General features: G+C 51.7%; 2 pseudogenes; one reads left to right on the top strand and one right to left on the bottom strand.

Annotated features, from left to right (window-relative positions):
- Positions 1–339: 339 nt before the first annotated feature.
- On the top strand, positions 340–3,436 carry LOC119268547 (annotated as a pseudogene).
- A 977-nt stretch (positions 3,437–4,413) lies between these two features.
- LOC119268546 lies at positions 4,414–8,593 on the bottom strand (annotated as a pseudogene).
- Positions 8,594–11,383: the final 2,790 nt, after the last annotated feature.

Raw genomic sequence — 11,383 nt, 5'->3', positions numbered from 1 at the left:
GCTAGAGAGGAGGAGAGATCTTCGTGCGCACCCGAGTGTTCGAACCTCAAGAGTTTTGTCGGAACCCGAAATCCGACAGGTCTCTGCGGTGTCGGAGCTTTAGATCTTTTTACGAGACAGTAGGCTAAGTCTTCTAAGATATATGAGTGGTGTGTGTCCCTCTGATGTTTTATTCACATCTTGTTCGAACTTTTGTACATAAACTTCTGCCCTCTATGAAACAACGGTATGTCATTGGCGTACTTAAAAAAAAAGAGTCAACCACTTTCAAACCAGAAGTGAGCTCGTGCCAGCCACCGAGGCAAACACTGACGGCAACAACCTCAACCTCCTCCATTCATCATTCCTAGCGGGGAAGCGCCAAAGCAAGCAACCAGCGCGCTCCCATTCTGATTTCCCCCACCAACCCACGAGACCATGGCCGCGCCCACCGTCGCCAAGTCGCCGCCGTAGCTCGTCCCTCCGGCGGGGCCCACCCCGGGCGGCGTGCTCCCGCTCTCCTCTATCGACAAGACCGCCGCCGTCCGCGTCTCGGTCGACTTCATCCGGGTCTTCCCCCCGTCCTCCGACCGGGGCGGCGACGACCAGGTGGCCACGATGCGCCAAGGGTTCGCGAGGGCGCTGGTGCCCTACTATCCGGTAGCCGGTCGCATCGCGGAGCCCTCCCCGGGCGACCTCGTGGTGGACTGTACCGGCGAGGGCGTCTGGTTCGTGGAGGCCACGGCGAGCTGCTCGCTCGCCGACGTCAACGGCCTCGAGCGCCCGCTGCTCATCCCCAAGGCGGAGCTTATCCCCCGCCCTCCCCCCCGAGGAGAAGCTCGAGGACCTCATCCTCATGGCGCAGGTTCGCACGCGATTACTTACTTACACCTCATCTCGATCCAATCCAACATAAGAGAAATAAGACCCAGACGAGCGACGAATCTACTGATTCCTAACTCGGGCGCTGCCGTATTGTATTTGTAGGTCACGAAATTCACGTGCGGTGGATTCGCCGTGGGGATCTGCTTCAGCCACCTGGTGTTCGACGGGCAGGGCGCCGCGCAGTTCCTGCAAGCGGCAGGCGAGCTGGCCCGGGGATTCCCGGCGCCATCAGTGGCTCCCGTGTGGGACCGCGAAACGATCCCGGACCCACCCAAGCTGCCGCGCGGTCCGCCGCCGTCATTCACGGCGTTCAGCTTCGTGACACAGGTGGTCGAGATCTCGCCGGAGAGCATCCTGCGAATCAAGGACGAGTTCAAGGCCGCCACGGGGGAGACCTGGTCCACCTTCGACGCGGTGACGGCCGTGGTCTTCAAGTGCCGTGCGCTGGCGGTGGAGCTCGCCGACGCCGCTGAAGTCCGCCTTGGCTTCGCCGCCAGCACGCGGCACCTCCTTCAGGGCGTGCTGCCGTCAGTGGATGGCTACTATGGCAACTGCGTGTACCCGGTCGGGATCACCCGGAGCAGCAAGACCATCCGGGAGGCGCCACTGCCCGAAGTGGTCGGCGTAATGCGAGAGGCCAAGGAGGCGTTTAAGGTGAGGTTCACGGACTGGATGCACGGCGGCGCCAAGGATGACCACTACAACGTGCCGCTGGATTACGGCACCGTGACGGTGTCGGACTGGAGCCGCGTTGGCTTCAACGAGGTGGACTACGGCTTCGGCGAGCCTGGATATGTGTTCACGCTCAACGACGACGTCAACATCGTTGCGTCGGTGATCTACCTCAAGCCCCCGGCGCCCAAGCGCGGGATCCGGCTCATGCTCCGCTGTGTGGAGGAGCCACACGCCGCTGTGTTCGCCGACGGGCTTGCCAAGTACGCTTTGCTGGATGCTGCTTCTTGGCCATGGCCGAGTACATGTTCTCATACCTGTAACACCTTCTCACTGTACTTTTTCTTCACATTGGTGTGTATGCAATGTTTTCATTTGTTTAGGTCACATTCTGATGCTTTGTGCAGGTTTTTTTTTTCCGAAAAGGAGGAATACCCCCGGCCTCTGCATCTGGTCGGGCCACTTTATTAATTATTAACACAAAACCTTACAAAGTCGTACAATAGTAAGACCAAAGCCACCATCTTCGCAACCTCTGTCGCTACTCCTATCTAACTGATGAAGGGGCGCTGATGGTCTGGGCCTAATACCAAACAGACCTCGCAGCCAAACCTAACATCTAAGACCTGAGGTCCCAACCTGGACGCCTGCCGGGTATGGGCACCCACCAGTCCGGCGTGCTCCTCAACCAGGCCGCCCGCCGGGTATGAGGCCGCCACAACCACCTACCACATATCCATCTTCAGAGCTGTACTGTTGTAACTGCCTTGCTCGGTCTCGCTGCCGCCGACGCCACCACGACGCCAGACAGCGTCGACCTCCTGCGCGTGTCCGTCACCACACATCTGACGCCAAGCCTCCGCTGCTCCATGCCGCCAAGAGCCGCCGCCAAGACTATGTAGAACGAAACACCGCTCCACCGAAGGGAGGCAGCACACCCCCACCCCTCACCTGCAGACCCTTCCATCCGATCCCAATGTCCTTGGCGTCGCCTCCAGGAAGGTTACGGTGCCTAGGGCGCCGCCGACGCCCGATCCGCATCGGATCTTGGGCTTTCACCCGGACATGGGTTGGAGAGGAGAGATGATGCCCTCAGCAACGCCCCCAAGGAGGAAAGCGGCGCCAAAAATCGGCGTCGCCGCTGCCGGTCAGCCTAAGGCAGCCAAGGTTTCCCCCGGACACCGATCTGCTCCACCAGAACACACCGGAGGTGGATCCGGCAGGATCCAAACCGACCCGGGGACTGGGAAGGGATGCATGGAAGGGAGAGGGGCAATACCTCCAGATCTGGCACGCCTACGACTCGCCGTCCTCACGGCCGAACCCACAGGCACGCCGCTCGCCACCAGATGCGCCGCACCAGATCGAAGATGGCCAGCCTTAGCGCCGCCCCCCACTCTCCCGACGAGGGAGAGGAGGAACCAGCGCCGCCGCCGATCCCGGGGCCGCCGCCCCGGCTTGCCCGCGCCTGGCCAGACGCAGCCGCCGCCGGATGCAGGCCTTCGTCCAGGGCCGAAGACTTGCGGCGCGCGACGAGGGTGCCCCGCCACCGCCGTCCGCCGAGTGGGCTTTGCCCGTCGGCCTCCTCCGGCGGTGGCGGGCGGAGGGAGGGAGGAAAGGGGAGCGGGGGCGGCGGCGGCTAGGTCGCCCGAGCCGCCCCCCAGGGAGCGACGCGAGCGAGAAGTCCTCTATGCTTTGTGCAGGTATAAATCACACTAGTATCTCTGCCATGTGTTGATTTCTTTTCAATGTGGAACAATTGTAAGCTGTCAGCCACAAGAATGAATAAAATTCAGTTTATGGTGGGGCAATTCCATTCATGATTTCACATGCTTACCAAATTATTTTAATTTGGAGCCATACTTTGATGGAAGTTATGGAAGTCAGTAGTTTTTCAGGAGTTTCCTGTTTCTGGTCTCATTGCCTATATGTTGATTGATGATTCATAGGTTTTAACATATGAAAACTCAAATCCAATTCTTTTGTGCGTCGCATTCACAAACACAAATAATCCAGGATTTTTTGAGGCTACCTATATGTTTCACACTGGTCAGTTGAGTAAGATTAAATATTTCTCTGAGGGGAGGAGTGCATGGAGAATCCTAGATCAGATGGTGCTGGAGAAAAATTGCAACAGATTCAAGATGGTCCTGTCCAACCAAATTAATCAGACGACACCAATGCGTTATGCGTCGTATGAGATGGACTCACGGCTCATCTGCCCAGCTATCTGTCACTATTCACCATGCAGGTATTCACCTTTATCTTCTTCACTGAAGTATTGACATACTCGTTTATAAAAACATATTGATATGAAAGTTTTCAAGGCTAATCTGTTGATAGCATTATCCTGCCAGAGGACATGTTCAGTTTTTAGAATGTTTGACGATGCAGAACGGCAACTGTTGGAACTGGAGTATATAGTAACAAAACAAATATAGGTAGAAATCTTCATTCAAGATACTTATTACTTTTTGCTGCCCTAACTCTGGCACAGTCCGGTGCCTTTCTACACGCCAAATTACAAAGTTGTTACTTCTTCCTCATTTTTGATCAAAAGGCAGCAGTGCAGCTTGTCAATTGTCCTGATTTAAAGCTGGAATAAGTACTCCCTTCGTCCCAAAATAAGTGACTCAAGTTTGTACTAACTTTGTACTAAAACTAGTACAAATTGAGTCACTTATTTTGGGATGGAGGGAGTATATAGACCAGGTAGCTAGCCGGCAGAGTAAACCAGAGCAAACAGAAAACAACCTGAAAATGTACAGTGATAGAAATAATTGTAGTCTTAAGATTGAGTCAATCTACTAAATCTTATGCAAGCAATGTGGGACAATAACTAATACAAACTAAGGGACTAATACAAACTAACGTCAGTTGGATCTGCCTCTTTGGATCTTTTTATATTGGTATAGATAAACTTATATAGTTCACTACCAGGCAAATAATATCGGAAATACCAAGTCTTACAGAAAGCAAGAAAGGAGAGAAAGGGAAAGAAACGAGTTCGACACACTAATGGGAAACCCGCTGTTCCTCGTCAATTAAGAGACAAACTAGGGACGAAAACCCACTGGTACCCTACAATACACCACCACAAGAGTTCTAGGAGCAGCTATTCCACAGGGGCAGCAAGATGCCAGTTATTATTTGGAGACTCTGAAGATTCCGATATCGATGGAATGTAGAATCATCAGACCTCCCTGTCCACACACAACATAAAAAAATAGGTTAGCACCGTTGCATAAAATGTCAATTAGCACATTCTAATCTCAGAAGCTTCCACTTACAAGATTGAGCTGTAATTTCTGCAGTCAATGGGAAGGGAGAATCTGCACAAACATGTCTTTGAGTTCTTCACGTGCAGCCATTTTTTCCAAAATCCTATCATTGGATATCAGTTCTGGTGACAGATTGCTCCCAGTAGGTTGCGGTTCATTTGAAAACAGTAATTTGGACATGTGATCCTTGGTAGCTTGTCTGTCATATTTGACCTTCTCCTTTGTTCCTTCTGCAATCAGGTTGTATGTGTACACAATCTTCTCCTGGCCGATTCTATAGGCTCGGCCAATCGCCTGCCGTCCAACAGAAGGATTCCAGACGACATCAAGGAGAACCACACGCGATGCACCGACCAGTGTTATTCCTTCACAGCAGGCCTTGGTTGATGCAAGCATCACCTTAGCCTCACTGTTCATGTCGTTGAAGGCTTCCATCAAGGCTTCGCGCTGTTTAACACGCACATTTCCACTCATGAGTAGGATCTCCTTGCCTTCTGTCCAGTCTAGCTCTGTGGTAAGCTGGTCCATGATCAGGGCCAGTGGCTCAAGGTACTGACTGAACACCAGCACTCTTTCTTTCAGTGCTTCGCAAAGACGGATGATCTCGAAAACGAACCATGTCTTCACTCCTTCGCATGGGTTCAGCCGCACGCTCTTCATCTTGTCCACAACAGAGGCTTCTGTGTCGGACAGCTTTGTGCTTGTGACGAGGAATGGGTGTATGGACGCAAGAGATATCTTGTATTCTGCGTCAAGAAAACCCTTCCCTGCACTTTCCTCCATCATTGCGATGATTTCCTTCTGACGAGGAAGAGGGTTCAGGATCACAACAGATTCTCTCAATCCTGGAAGAGACTTCTGAAGAATGTCACCATTATGGATGTGCACAAAAGGGCCCAGCTTTTCCCGGATTTCAGTGATGTGTTCATCCGTGATGTTACTTATCCTTAATGAACTCCAGAATTCTTTGCCTTCATCCTCCTCCACATAAGGCGCTGCTCTTGATTGGCTGGTGGAAGCAACTCCTTTCTTGCTGAGTCTTGTACAAGCAAAATCTTTGGCAAACTTGGGCTTAACCAGGCACAAGATGTTGTACAGCTCTAGGAAGTTGTTCTGGAATGGAGTCCCTGACAGGATTATCCGCTTTTCGGTGCTGACCTCTGCGAGAACTTTCCAAATGAGGCTCTTCTTGTTCCTTGGTGTGTGCCCCTCGTCGAGGACCAGCAAGCCGGGCTTCTCAAGAAGCAGGTTCCTCTGCATTTCTCCATCCTTGCCTTCGCCCTTGGCAAGATTCCTGTAGAGCGAATAGCTTAGACCGATGATGCTGCTCCCTTCATACCATGATGCAAGCTTCAGCATCATCTTGGATTTCTGGCTCAGTTTCTTCATGGCCAGCTTCTGGCCCAGACCATGATCCTTGGAGACCAGTTTCTGGATGGTCTTGTCTTGATCCCACTGGATCTCACTGGAACTGAGGACATGGAATGGGAGCTTGACATTCCATTTACTGAACTCCTGCTCCAATGTAGCCAGCATACCCCTGGGGGCAATGATAACTGGCCTGCAGTGCGGGAAGAGCTCCAGGTAAGACTGCACGAATGTGATTGCTAGCCTGGTCTTGCCGGTCCCCGGGGCATGAGAGATCACACAGCCACTTGTGGTGTCAGTGTTCATGGTGTGCCTCAGCTGCTCAATGTCGATCCCTCCTGCGAGTTTTCTCCACATGAACTCGAACCCTTCCCGCTGGTGTGGGAACTTGTCTTCCCGTACCCCAGGAATGAGATCCCAGACGACGCCAGTTTTGTCACTTCCCAGTGCCACGTTGCTTGCCCCTTCATAACCAACTGATTTCAGGATGTCATCAACGAACATGTCAAGCCTATCATGCTCCGCTGCTGGCTCCCTATCCGTCGATTCCTTGGCCTGTTGAATCGAAGAGGTCAGGGAAAAGAGAAACAAGGTGCCTATTGATGCTCTCTATTTCTAGAAAAGTCAATGGAAACACGTACTGACATACACATGCTGAAGCCAAATTGTGCTTACCATGGATGGAAATACGTGTCTAATTTCGATTTCGATGTAATCGCATTTTCGGCATCGAATGCCGATTTGATCATCATGAAAGAGATCATGCTTCCCTCGCTTGCAAAAAGTCCCTCCATGTGCAGGAATTTCATGCTCATCGCTCTCTGCGTCCTGAATGAAAAGACAAAGGGATCACTAGCTTGTTTGTAAAACTGAAACAAAAGTGTTGTTCTATACAGTATCCAGGGAAAAGAAATTTTCATCTTCTTCACATTTGTAGGAACCTAAAACAAGGCCACAAATTGCTAGAAAAATTAAACGTAACTGGTCCAAACCAAAAATTGCAGTAGCACAATTGGACAATTAATTCACAGGAGGAACAGATTATTTAGTTAGTTACCTTGTGGCAAGTGTGAGAAGAAACCTTGTTGGATTCGGCCTCCAAGTCCAAGGCCAAGTCACGTTGTGCCCACAGGTCGTCCAGAGCAGTCTTCTCCGGCACCACCTCATCTACAACCCCGAAGGAGAACACCAGAGGAAACGGATCGCCTCCCTGCTCTGGTGCAGGAACAGGGGCGTCCAGAGGAGCAGAGGCGTTCTGAAGAGTGGTCTCGATTCCCTCGAAAATGGAGTAGAGCAGATCGTCGTAAGTCTCTTGGTCTCGCCCGTCCTGCCGCCTCGGAGGAACCAGGGAGCTCTTCTAGAAGGTGACATCGCCCTGCTGCTCCCATCCCTCTGCGGGGAAGTCCTTGCCCTTGCGGCCGGCCGCCTGCCGGCAGGACGCCGCTCCTTCTTTCTTTGCCCTCCGGGAAGCTCCCTGCTCATCAGCCTCATCGCCGCCGTCAGCAGCAGCATCATCTTCTTCCATGCGCTGCTTCTCCCTTCTCCTCGCGGCGGCCATTCCGCCGGGTTCCTCAAAGTCTTCATCGCTGTGGGCAGCGTTTTGTCCTCGGCGCCGCCTCGTCGCCGATCTGCCGTCTTCGTCAGAGTCATCATCGGCGTTTTGTCCTCGGCGCCGTGGGCGCCTTATCCCCGTCCTGCCATGTCCGCGCCCGCCCTCGTCACTGGACGATAGCGCTGGATGAGGCGGTGGTTTGTCTTTGTCGTCCTCCTCTGCCTCCGAGCTGGACTGCGAGGGCGTGTCGACGCAGTACGGCTTTCTGCGGGTGGCTTGCCGGAGCAGCTTCGCGTCGGGGCATCTCCGCTTTGACCGCAGCCGCGACGCGACGGTGCCGCCGGGAGAGGCGGTGTCCGCCATCTTGGTGATGTACCACCCTTCAAACTTGCGCTTGAGGAAGATCTCGCCGCCCGGCCGCGGCCCCGTGTACCGACCGGCGAGCCTGGCATCGCTAAGCACGCGACGGCCCGGTTCTTCCTCTGCCTCAGGTTCCTCGGAATCTTCTTCCGATTCCTCCGATTCTTCCTCTTCTTCCTGCTCCCATTCATCTTCCTCTTTATCTTCCTCTTCCTCCTCTTTATCTTCTTCCTCATGCGCGTCCTCTGCACCGTCCTTATCCTCTGGATCCGGCATCCCCACCTCCTCCTCCCCCTCCTCCTCGCCATCGTCAGAGGCACCCTCTCGCCGACTCGTCTCAATTCCGTTGCTCGTTCCATCGGGGCCGCCGCTGCCCGTACTCTCGTCAGACCTTCGGGCCTCCTCCTCCTCCTCGCTTGACAAGAGGAGAGAGGGCCAGTCGATGTCATCGACAGGCTCCTTCTTGACAGGGCCCCGGTCTCGCCGACATCTTTTTCTTCTCCGTCGTCGTCGGAGATCTCGATGATCTCGGCGGGATGGCCGCGGGTGCCCAGTGCATCCACCCGCTGCGAAGAGGACGAGGGCGCGAGCGGGTTTCGCAACAAATCCTCGGCGCTTTCCGCCTCGACGCGCTGGCTCCCGACCGTGGCGACCTCCGGCACGCGGTCGTCGTCGTCGTCGTCGTCGATCTCGATGATCTCGGCGGGCTTGGCGCCGGTGGCCGGTGCAGCCACCGGCTGCGAAGAGGACGAGGGCGCGAGCGGGTTTGGCACCAAATCCTGGGCGCTTTCCGCCTCGACGCGCTGGCTCCCGGCCGCGGCGACCTCCGGCGCGTGGTGGCCGTCGTCGTCGTCGACGTCGTCGATGATCAGGCGGCGGGGCCTGCGGCCGGGGAGGTCGCCGGGCGACGGCGTGGTCGGCATCTCGTCGCGGCGGTGGAAACGGCAAGGGAGAGGACGAGGGTTTTTGGGAGTGTCCCAGCTAGTGTAGCCGTGCGAGTGTGAGGTGTGGGTCTGCTGGCTGGCTAAAATGAGCTAAAATTGGGCGCGCGAGGGGAAGAGGTGGAAACGTGAAAGGGTTCGGGTGATGGGCGCTGCGTGGGGTCCCGGCGGTCAGCGGAGTAGCCCTTCATTTTGAGGAAAAGAGCCACAGTAGCACGTCGCTGCCTGTTTGCCTCATAGCATGATCTTGTGGCAAGGTAGGCTCATGCCACCCACCAGCCCAGAGCCATCGCTTTGAAATGACCACTCCAGCAATAATGGAACACCCTCCGGTTCCAATTTTACCTGCAACAATGCCAATGCCAATGCAGGCACCTGGTAAAACTTGGCACCTGCGCCCTTGCTTTTACTTTACACACATATAAATCACGATTATGGAAGTTGCCCCGTTAATTTTGGATTTATATCAACATAACGCTCCTCCATTAATTTTGGATTTCTCGACGTAATATTTCTCCATTATTACTCATAACATATATCTTACCTGTTATCGATGAATATTTCGGATTTATCGGCATAACGTTCCTCCATTAATTTTGGATTTATCGAGATAGCGTTCCTCCATTATTACTCATAGCAAATATCTTACCTGTTGTCGATGAATCATGACTACTCTTATGGTTCATGTGAAATAACAACGAGTCACACAACCAAGAGCTCGACCAATGCAGTTGGCCTAAGCACGAGTTTGCACATGCACATTGTTCTTCAACCTGGCCATACAGCAAGGAGGTGTGAGTATCACACATCTCAGTCATATGTTGGTGTCCTTGTACCTTCAGTAGCATTGTAGGACCAAATTTTCTATACATGTGGTAGGATTGAGATGGACCTACATAGGTGAATAAGTCTCTACAAAATTTATCTCCCTCTCTTACAAGTTTATGTTTTGCGGAATAAAGGTTTGCCTAAATGTAACTACGATGAGTACAACCTAAACAATGTTTGCAAGGTCAAGGGACTAGAGTAAAACAGAAGTAATCTAGTTTGGATAAGGAAGAACCCAAAGCACCCAGAGACGAGGACGTACCCTGATGTGCATTTCCTTGGAAGCTAACCGGCGTTTGGAGAGATGCAAGAACACTAAGGTCTCTTGGCACCACCAAGGCTCACCTTCTTCTCCTTGAGCCTTCACAATGAAGGCAAAGCCCAACTACGCGTGGTAAACCTTGAGATGGCCTTCAAACCTTTACAAATGACTAGGAAATCCACAAAATTGGATCCTCATCAGTGATTCCTATCGCCTAGGAGTCTCCAACCTCCATGAGTAACAAGATCAAATGGAAAAGCTTGAAACTTGCTCGAACCATGAAAATGGTTGGTCTAAAGAGAGAGGGTGTAACACCCCAATAATTATGCTATAGTGAACTCATGCTAATGATGCCATGTCATCATGCTTTACCAAGCCAAATTGCCACTTGACAAAAATCAAGTCAAATTTAAATTTAAATTGCAAGTGAAATCATTATTTCTTCGAACAAAAAAACTAAAATGTTCACATTATTCTATTAATTCCTCTGATCATTTGTCATGTTGGAACTAACATCATGTGACTCGCCAATTAACCCCTAGGAAATTATAAAGTGGTCTAACAGTAAATAAAATAGCCATTGCAAAACAAACAAATATTATAGTATTTCAAAATGACTTGAAACCTTGTGTGCTAGCTCAAAATGTTGCCTAGTAATTATGTGCCAAATTTCATATTCACAAAAACTCATTTGATAGCTGAAATAAATTAAAAACAGTGGAGAAATAAAAGAAACAGAAAGAATAAAGAAAAATAGAAAAATCTACTGTGCACTTGCGGCCTACTGGCAACAGTGCAGCCCGGCCCAGCCGAGCCAGCCTTTCCTTGATACGTCTCCAACGTATCTATAATTTTTGTTTGTTTCATGCTATTATATTATCTATTTTGGATGTTAATGGTCTTATTTATACACTTTTATATTATTTTTGGGACTAACCTACTAACCCAAGGCCCAGTGCAAATTGCTGTTTTTTTGCCTATTTCAGTGTTTCGCAGAAAAGGAATATCAAACGAAATCCAAACGGAATAAAACCTTCAGGAGAGTTATTTTTGGAACAAACGTGATTCAGGAGACTTGGAGTGGATGTCAAGCAACCAACGAGGAGGCCACGAGGCAGGGGGCGCGCCTACACCCCTAGGCGCGCCCTCCCCCTCGTGGGCCCCTCGTGGCTCCGCCGACCTACTTCTTCCTTCTATATATATATATATATATATATATATATATATATATATATATATATATATATATATATAT

The sequence above is a fragment of the Triticum dicoccoides genome, chromosome 3A (genome assembly GCF_002162155.2).
Source record: "Triticum dicoccoides isolate Atlit2015 ecotype Zavitan chromosome 3A, WEW_v2.0, whole genome shotgun sequence".
In the NCBI taxonomy this organism is placed as follows: domain Eukaryota; kingdom Viridiplantae; phylum Streptophyta; class Magnoliopsida; order Poales; family Poaceae; genus Triticum; species Triticum dicoccoides.
Note: the sequence above shows the minus strand (reverse complement) of the source record. Positions and strands in the feature narration are given on the sequence as shown.